The following is a 9670-nucleotide window of genomic DNA, read 5'->3' on the forward strand; positions in this document are numbered from 1 at the left end:
TTTAGGGTATTGAGCCGAAAAAAAGCGTGTCTGAGGAGATAACCGTGAGGTTATGTAAGAATTCGTACCTCTTCGGGGGTAGACAAGCACCCCCGTCTTTGTATATGAGAGTCTTTCCCGGGGTTTTTGATTACATCGATGATTGCATCCTCGAGATCAACGAGCGCAAAATAAACTACTGTTGAACCAAGATATGTCTACTTCCTCGGTGACGGCAGTAGAGAAGACCACTGAGATAGATCCTCGTGTACCAAGAAATCGTGACCAGTTTCCGTTCCCGCAGGCAAAGCAGTGCCCTCCAAAGTTAGATTCCCCAAATTTTCCAGTTCAAGTGTCCGTTCATTTAGAAATATACAGTTCCAAGGGAAAAACCTATCATCACAATGGTTGCCAGGAAAAACTTATCGTCACACCGTCCACACTACGCCTGAAAAATTTGAAAACGCAGCTTAGGCCTACAGTCCACACTGATCCGCCACGAAACGGAGCTTTTCGAAAACGCTCTTTAAACAGAAGGAATTTGAAAACGCCAGCTCTTCGTTTTCGTGCGGATGGAAAACATTTTGAAAGCGGAGCTTTTCGAAAACGATGGCGTTACGAGATCCCTGACCGAACTTTCCTCTAACACAAATCCAAAATGACTTCTAATACTTTAAAATCGTTTACCTACAGTGTTAAAAAGTAAAATACGCTAAGAGCTTTTTGTGAAACTTGCTGGGACAGCTGAACAAAGTCGCTGAGCACTGTGGTATATTTCACAAAGTGGAATGAACTGTGCGTCTACAATTTTTCGGACAGCTGCCATTAAACTCCTGGCACTCACTTCACACTGAACTGAGCTCAGAAGGAGGGCATGTGGAGAGGAGCTGTCATTCTAACTGTTAAACGACAGTGTGGGTTATTCGTTTGAAGCAAGTCTTTGTTTAATAAGCCTTTGATCAAAAGCTAAGTAGAGTTAAGTAAATTATTTGGGCGTTATGAGTTTCCTTTGTAAAAATGTTCACCTCGAAATTTTGCCACTTTCACAACTGATACGAAAACGGAGTCACTAAGGAGGAGGGGGACTCTCAAGTAGTCATATAAAAGGAATATTCGGGAATATTCGGATGCAACCCCTAAAGGGTGAAGGAACTGTAGTAAAAAGGCGGGCCCCAAATTCAAACGGCGCTAGGTCCTACAAGACTAAAACCGTTGTCGGCACCGTCGGAGCTCAAGCATCCCGGGGGAGACCTACCCTAAGAAAGCCACTGCATGACTTCTGTCAGGTCCACAGCAGATGTTAATAACTGTAATGGTCAACTGAATCTCACAGCGAACTTGATTCAGAAGTAGTGCTCCAGAGTAGTGCTAAAGAAAGAGAGACAGATCGCCCCTTTGGTTTTGAGACGGAATCGATGCCTTAATAAAACCTGACCTACAATAGGCCCTACTTGTCTTAACTTGTTTTCAACGAGATTCAACAAAAACTTTCTTTCTTAACAACGCTGCTTTTCTTGATTTAATATTTACCTTCAAACTTCACCAACCTTCTGGAAACACTATTTTTGAGGATCATGTTTGTTCTGGGGAAGCAAAAAACAAAAGATTTAAACAAGATGAAAAGGGTGAAGTTAACCAAACTTCTTGTGCAAGAGCTCTCGGCTATTATTTTTACTTAAATATCATATACGCATTGGATCATATACTCATTTATTCTGCGCTATATAAATAATAAAGTTATGTTATTATGTTAAAGAAAACAATTTTATCATTCGATGCTGGGGCTAATTTTGGCACTCAGGTGAAATGGAAACCACTACGGGCTACTGGTTTGAAGCCGAGAAAATATTCTTGTAAAGTCATAAAAAGAAGGAATTTCCTCAAAAAAAATGTTTCATCCTCTAGACTGTGACGGTGATCTTCTAGCATTTGTCACCTTCTGGGACTAAGAGACAGTGTTCCTTAATTCATGATTAGTTCAATTAGGGAAAACAAAGCGAAAAGCTGACACAGGATTTGCAGCAATTGATGTTAACACAATAATTGAAGATAAAAAATCTGTGTTCAAGTTTAGTGGCTCGTCTCGTCAGCGTTTATCTCTGGTTTCTGTAGTATAAAGTGACAAAGAGTACTTGTACCCTCCCCGGACGGGATGCTAATTCATCCACGGTTACTCCCTGGGGACTCCATTTGAATAGGACGGGGGGTGCTCGTCGTACCTTTCAGGGGCTAAAAGAAGCAGCTTTGGTATCTCTCAGGGTGTTCAGCCTCAAAAGGTCCACAGCGGGAGCTTTGCTTTACCTTTTAGGAAATTGAAACGAAAAAAAAAATTGACAATAGATGTGGTTTTAAAATTGGTTCCTCTTAGGGGTGAAAAAAAAATTCCAAGCCATACCCACAAAGCAGGATCTTGGTACCTCCTAAGGGCTTTTTTTTAAATTTCCGACGAGGATCCATGTCCTTTTTATATAGGAGTCCCCGGGGGTTACTCCTCCAAAATTGAGTAGCTGCAAGAGACTATGTGTTTATGCACCAGAATACAGGCAAAGTGAGGGTATACTGACAGGACTCTAGATCTGCATCTCTCACTAATAATTGGTGTGCCCAAAATGAAAAATAACCACTATGCTTTGACCGTTGTCAATATTGTTGTTCAATCACTTAGCTCGTGAAAAACCACATCAAATTAGTTTCTGAGGTCACACCTGTGACATCATCCTCTTAGATGTCTTTTACTCTTCTCGTGTTTTCGTCAAATCATTTTGGCAGACTGTACTTAATTTACGTTGCAACTGACGATGAGATAATCTGGGCCTTCATTCTCTCAACTTATACACTAAGTCGGAGTGATACATTTGGAGCGGAGAAAATATTTCTGTCAAGCAATGTCAATATTGAATCAAAAAGCTGATATTGGCTGATCTGCGGAAAGAAGTCGCAGCTGTTGAGTCTGTTACGTCCTAGAGCGGTTTTCAATTGTGTGTAGAAAGTAATCAGGCAGTTACTTTGGTTTTGATTTGACGACACTATATCATTAAAAACCACTCTATGACCAAATTGTAATAGAATTGTTCACTCGCTAGTCACGTATTATTGAGAGTGACTAGTCAGACACGTGATAAGAAATTGGCAAACCCTCCACCTTCATCCCCTGGATCTTCCTTGTCGTTCAAATCCAAGATGGCAGTTACACTGATCTTACCGCGCCACCTTTACTCATGAACGCGAAGTTATTTACTCTCTTGTGATCAATCGATTCTAAAACTTACTTAACTCCTCCTTGATTATTAAGCACTCTTTAGCTTCGAGGCATTACATATAATATTGTTTATATTATGAATATTAATGTTCGTCTTGCCCTTAACAAAATGTGCAATGTCACGTCGATATTGCTTGGTTGAGTGGAAAAAAGACACTTTCAATTAATTTAAGCAATGTTTCATTCACAGTGGAATCAGTCGAGTTAGCTACAGTAGATGGAAGATACGTAATTTAGGGACAGATTTAGTGGGGCTGGATTGAGTCGCTAGCCACCATGAATACTATGGCAGAAGTAAAGGCAAGCTCTCTGGACAGATACCTCATTGTAATTTCTACTTTGTGGCATTGTTCTTGTTCAAGTTTCTAGTGTCATTCTCAAATTGCAACATGCCGGGAGCATTCCCCATTGATTTTGTAGCCGCAGGGTACCAGCCACATCCCTCCTCCCCCCTTCCCTTGAAAAAATCCTTAAGCTGGATCCAGCCTTGGTAATTGGTTATACTGACCAAAATAAAACTTTGCTCTTTCTCAACTGTGGATCCCAAAAGAAAGACGGAAGGCCAGAGAACGTTCACTCTTCCCTAGACAGCGAAACAAGCACCCCGAAAAAGTCTGTTCACTCCTGTCACCGCTTAATATGGACACCGTAGGGTCACGCAAAAGTGTCTGTCTTACCTGGGTGTCCGTATTAAGCGGACTCTCGGAGTAATCGTCATGTACATATGTGTTATCTGTATAAAGACTAAAAGACACAATGTAAAAGCAACAGTTGAAACTAAAGCATCATTGTGTTCATTTAATGACCAAATTTATTATATGGCTGGCTCCGTGAGCGGACAAGATAAACCGAATCCTGCGCTGTAATTGGCTACCCGAGCGGGTAAGATCGGACTATCTTTCCCGCTCGGGACAACCCGTTGTGTCCCGCAAGAAAATAGTGTTCTTTTTCCATATAATAAATACTTTATTGACCAAGCTTGTTCGGTCAAGATGGCTGGATATTGGCTTCGTTTTTTTTTTCCGACTCCGTCTCGGTCCATAAACACGCAAAAAAGTAACTTGGCCAATATCCAGCCATCTTGACCTAACAAGCTTGGTCAGTAACCCATATATCCTCGCAACAAAATTAGCATTGAACGGTAATGTAATCGTTTACATAGTTTATATAATAAAATCACCTTCAGACCTGTAGAAAGATTTTGTTTTTTAACAGGTTGCAATGGCAAAATGGTTGCTAAAACAAGTAAAAGTCGACGAGCGCAGATAGTCAGTGTCCATAACGCGAGCTAGGTTAACTTTGTTTCAGGTCACAGTAAAGAGTGCGGACTAAAATATGGAAAAATATATCCGCTTTTTGTCGCAACAAACAAACTGTCCGTATTGGGCTGTTGTCTATAGAGCGGAGTTCCACTGTATATGTTTTTCTGTTTTTTGGCATCAGTTTCTGTGTCCTTCATATCCATTCAACTCTTTCTGGTCTCATCAGTGGAAAGTTGAAACTGTCCCAGGTCTCCGCACCTCAAAATGAGGCTTGTCCATTGGAATTCTAGAACTGCTCAGCCAGAAAACAATCAGAGATTGCAAAAGAAATAACTAGTTACAACAAAAGGTTGGAGAGACAGAAAGGCCTCTAAAAATTAAAGTCGAGATATTAACAGCAGCTGACCAAAAGAGAGTCAAATAGGGACACACCATTTCTACCGATATTGGACTACATTACTGGCAAATTTGAATAATATCGAAATGACGTTCTAGGTTTCGCGGGTTTATAGACGCTGCGTTGTCAGAACTGTTTTTCCTGGAAATCCAAGAGAGGGGTGGTTGTGGTTTAAATACTGCCTCAGAAAAGGGATTTAGGCCTTTTCATCCCGCGAAGAAAAAAAAACAACAACAACAGTTACTCCATCTCCGTCTTCGCGCTGTAAGTTTGCGTCAACATTTGAGCATTACAGGAACAAAGAAGCTCAAGTTTAAACAGAAGCATACCACCTTGACTAGGTGATACGCTTCTGGTTTAAATTATCAATTGCCTTCGTACCGTATCTCCAAAGTATTTCACGTTTAGAGATTTCTTGTGCAAACAGATTGTATTGAAGGGAGCAGTTCCTATCTCCTGTTTAGACCGAGCTGATAGTCGCTGAAAAGTTTAACGACTTGTTCAAACAAGCTCACACAGAGATGAAGAGAGGTCAAAGTGTGAAGATTGTCAATGGAGAGAACTCTATTAGTCATACAAGGAAGGAAGTTGTATTTTTACTTTGATGTTGTAATTCTGTAGAAAAAGATTATATCGCAAAGTAGCTATAGCCTAGTATAGGGGGACCGACGCCCAGTTTCGGTGTGTGATCAAGTTACTACCGTTATTTTTGAATTTTTCCTCGACAGAGCAGGTGTATGCAGTACAGTTCTGGTCTCAACTAGACCAAAGGGCATGCAACGACAAAACGGTGGCTAGTGCAGAATATATTTTGGGAATTTTAACGGTAAGGTTTTTAAACTTTATGAAATCCGTCACTTTTTATGTCGCTTATAAACCTAACCAAAAATGACCAGTTTGTTAGTCCGGTCCGGATTGCAAACATTCCACAAACTGCTAAGAATAAGTCTCGTATGATCAGTTTTTGGCCGAAATCAAAGTTTAAGTCTCGATCGATCCTAAAGAACTGGCCTTAGAGCTTTTTCATGCACTTTACTATGGTCAACAGCCAAATTTGAAATTTTCGATTTCGCGCGTCAAAATCTTAGCATCGAGGCGTCGCCAGACGTCATGAGGTGACCTCACTGTCGGTTACCATGGAAGTAGTCATAGCAACTGCTCACAGTGAAAATTTTTCGCGTTCGTGTTGAGAGCTTTCTGTAGCGCAGTGCAAAGATAGCGAGTATATTTCGTGTTCATCAAAATCTTAAATGGAAGAATTAAGTGACATGTGCTCAGGCAAATACATTTTAGGTGTTGAAGAGACTGGCAAAACCGACGGAGTGGGCGTTGGAGATCTTTTCCTCGCTAACAAACATGAGCCACTCGACGCTTCTCATGGGGCGCGGATCATGGCCAAAGAGGTGGGCGTCGTCTTTTTAATGTTTTTAAGTACGATGAATTTAGCACCACATTTAAAAAGCAAGCAGCTATTAGTTATAACGATCGGCAAAATATGAAATGAAATGTTTCAAAAGCGCGCGATTCATGAAAAATGAATTTGATGCGGATGTATTTGCCTAAATGTTTTGTTTTTTCGAAGACATGCCGGATTAAGGACAAGGTAAACATGCCCCGCTACCAAAGCCGTTCTACATCAGCGTTGAGGTGAAATAATAGCGGAATTGATACATCTATCTCATTAACGTATTTGTTCTTTATCCGTTTCGGACGATATCTTTCAGTTAACGCTTTTACAAGGGAAAAACGAAAAAGCGCGCGGAAACTAGCATTACTTTTTATGACGCAGATTTGTGTATTATCCGTGAACGTTACATGATCAATGACTTCCTCATCTCAAACTATAAGATTAAAAGCTATATCTAAGAAGTATTAACTAAATATGAGCGCTTCTGTATTTTTTCTTTTGGTTCTTATCTTTTTATTTTATTACATTTGTATTTTTAGAACTTTTGCCATGCTGCGCCCAACCGGCCCAGTTTTAACGGTTTAATCAATAAAACTGTTTACATCAAAGAAGAGATTGTCATCCTCGAAGCACAATGTGATGGTAAGTTTCAAAATGATGTATGATTATTTTAATTTTTCGGCGTTAAATATCCGCATACAATTGGAATTCGAACGTCAATTTTACACAAGTTTCGCGGCAAATCTTTTCCGTTACGACAACTTATCTGATGAGAGATTGCTAGAACATTGAAAATCATATTTTATCCAACGATTCTTGATTTCTAACCACTTTGAATATTTCCAAAATAAAAGAAAGGGACTTGGGTTTGCCGCTAAACTGTAGCATGTAGAGTTGAAAATGTAAAACTGTCACAATCAGCGGTTTTTCATAACCTGTGAACAATCCTCCGCGACGTTTTTTTATTTTACGTTTTAGGCGAGCGCAATTTTTATCTTTGTATTTCATCTTTTACAGCTAAAGACGAGAAAATCGCTCATTTTAAAGAAATTCTTTCGGCAAAGGACAAGGAAATTGCTGATCTTAAAGAAAGATTGTCAGAGTTACAGCAGAATAGACAAGAAAATGAGGTTGATTTTGCAAAGCAATTGAAGACAACAGATGAGGAACTGAAGAAACTGAAAGAAAACATCGTCCAGGCGAAAGAAGACATTCTTAAAAAGAAAGCAGAGTTGGACAAAATTCCCAAAGAAGAATTACTATTTAATGGTAAGTGGTTGCCAGATACATAACTAAATTGAGCTTTAGGACCGTTTTATGACAAATAAAGTCTGCAATACAGTCGCACCAACTGAGCCGGCGTAGCTCCGGCATCAGCTCGCAGAATATCCGCCTTAATCCAGAAGTTTGCTTTATAATGAAACAAGATTTTGACTCCATATTGTTGTTTATAGACGTGAACGAATTTAAGGAAATTACATTCTTGTATATTCTAGTTTTGCAACGGCAAAGACAAGAAAACAAGGAGCTCTGTACTCTACAGCTGATTAAATAATGCATACAAGAAATTAAAGGTATATATGATCCAGTTGGAAGTCCCTCACAGTCACTAAGAGGTGTAAGCCTTAACTATGACTACAATCCTACCGAACTTATCCTAACGGCGAGACTTTGACTCATTAACAGCCCTGAGCCCCTTTTCTCAGAGGGAACATTACAATTTCCTTTTCGTACATCTAGCCAGACACATTGCTCAGTTATGGACTAGAAAATGCAGGACATTCAATTCTCGTCCCCAGCGTTACTCGTTTTAAATTGCCGTTTCCAGTCGCCGACCACGTGACCCAAGGGAGGCCGATCTTGCCACGTACAATTCGGTGGCGTTTCAAGAGACCCTGCTGATACCAGCCTAGCGCTGAAACGGCTCAATACCCTGTTTAAATAAATAACCTGAAGTTGAGTGAAATCTTAACACACTTCGAAAAACATTCATCGATCGAAAATACACCCTAGTATTTTGATATGTTATATTTTTTTCGATCTTTTTTTGTCGTTCAGCAAACGATTGCTTCGACCTTCAGCCATCATGGTTTGACACCTTGTTGCCAAGCGATATCGGATGCCTCGAAATTAACAACTATCCGGTCACAGCAAACGATCTTGACGTTAAGAACACCGATGGTTCCTCTGACAAGCCTTTGAAACCAGAGCACTCAAAGGCAGATAAAGGTATGTGAGGTGATCGAAACTTCAAACATGGCTTGGCAGTGCGTCCAATGACAGCAAAGAAACATTTCTCGCAGTTTCGAAATCGGCTTGATGGCAGTCATCAGAGTCCAGGTCTCCAAAGCATATATAGTAAACGGATTCAACATTTTTTTACAGATTCAAGACTTTCCAAGTTTTAAGTCTTCAGACTCAAGCAGCCCCTCCCCATTCCTCCCTCACCCACCCCATGCTGCTATTCTTAAGGTTTTCTTCTGATGCATTGTTTCGGTTGTATTTTATAGAACTATGATTCCTTCTTAAACTATGCATTAATAACTCATCAGTGAAAATAGTCATGAAATAAATCTGAGTTAAAAATACAAATTCTATTTTCTATGTTTAGTCACTTGTTCCTGTGACCAACTCTGTGACCAACAGGGCTGAAGTTAAGAAAGCAGACATTCCAGACTCCTCTGACTCTAGGAACAAACCGAATCCATTTAGGAAAGCTATTAGCTTAGCTATCTGCCTTTCTAAACGGGTTCGGCTTACCTTATACGTCACTCATGTCATATATAGCGTGGTAAAACGTGTGTTACGTGATAAAGGTTAGGCAAGAGTCTTAAATTTCGCAGCATTGCAGTGAACACCGGTAGTAAGCTTGAACATTTTCACAACTTCTCAGTATATTATACCTTATTTACATACCGCGCAACATTATGCAACTGTGAATGGTTTAGCAATGCAGATCAACACTTTATGACGCTGTGATTCTTTCAGGCAAAGTTTCTCAGTTACAGCATCCACCACCACCTGTGTTCGTACCCGCGAAAGCTGCTGTAACACCTCCAGCTGGACAGAACAAACCACTCCCTGGAGTAGATGGCGAAGCGGCTAAAGCGGTAGATAGTATTCAAACAACGCCAGTGAACCAGTTTAACACGGCAGCAAAAGGTACGGAGAGCGACACACAATACTATACCCTCAAGGCTAATAGAAGTTTTTGATTCATTAATTTCCAGACTGACTCATTTCTGCCCCCAAAAAACGAAAACCAAAATATTTTCTTGTGTAAGTATCAGCTGAGCACAATGCTGACCCTTCCCCTAAGAACCTTTTACGCTTCACCAACAAAAGTCTATCCTGGATACGTTTTG

The sequence above is a fragment of the Orbicella franksi genome, chromosome 12 (genome assembly GCF_964199315.1).
Source record: "Orbicella franksi chromosome 12, jaOrbFran1.1, whole genome shotgun sequence".
Lineage (NCBI taxonomy): Eukaryota > Metazoa > Cnidaria > Anthozoa > Scleractinia > Merulinidae > Orbicella > Orbicella franksi.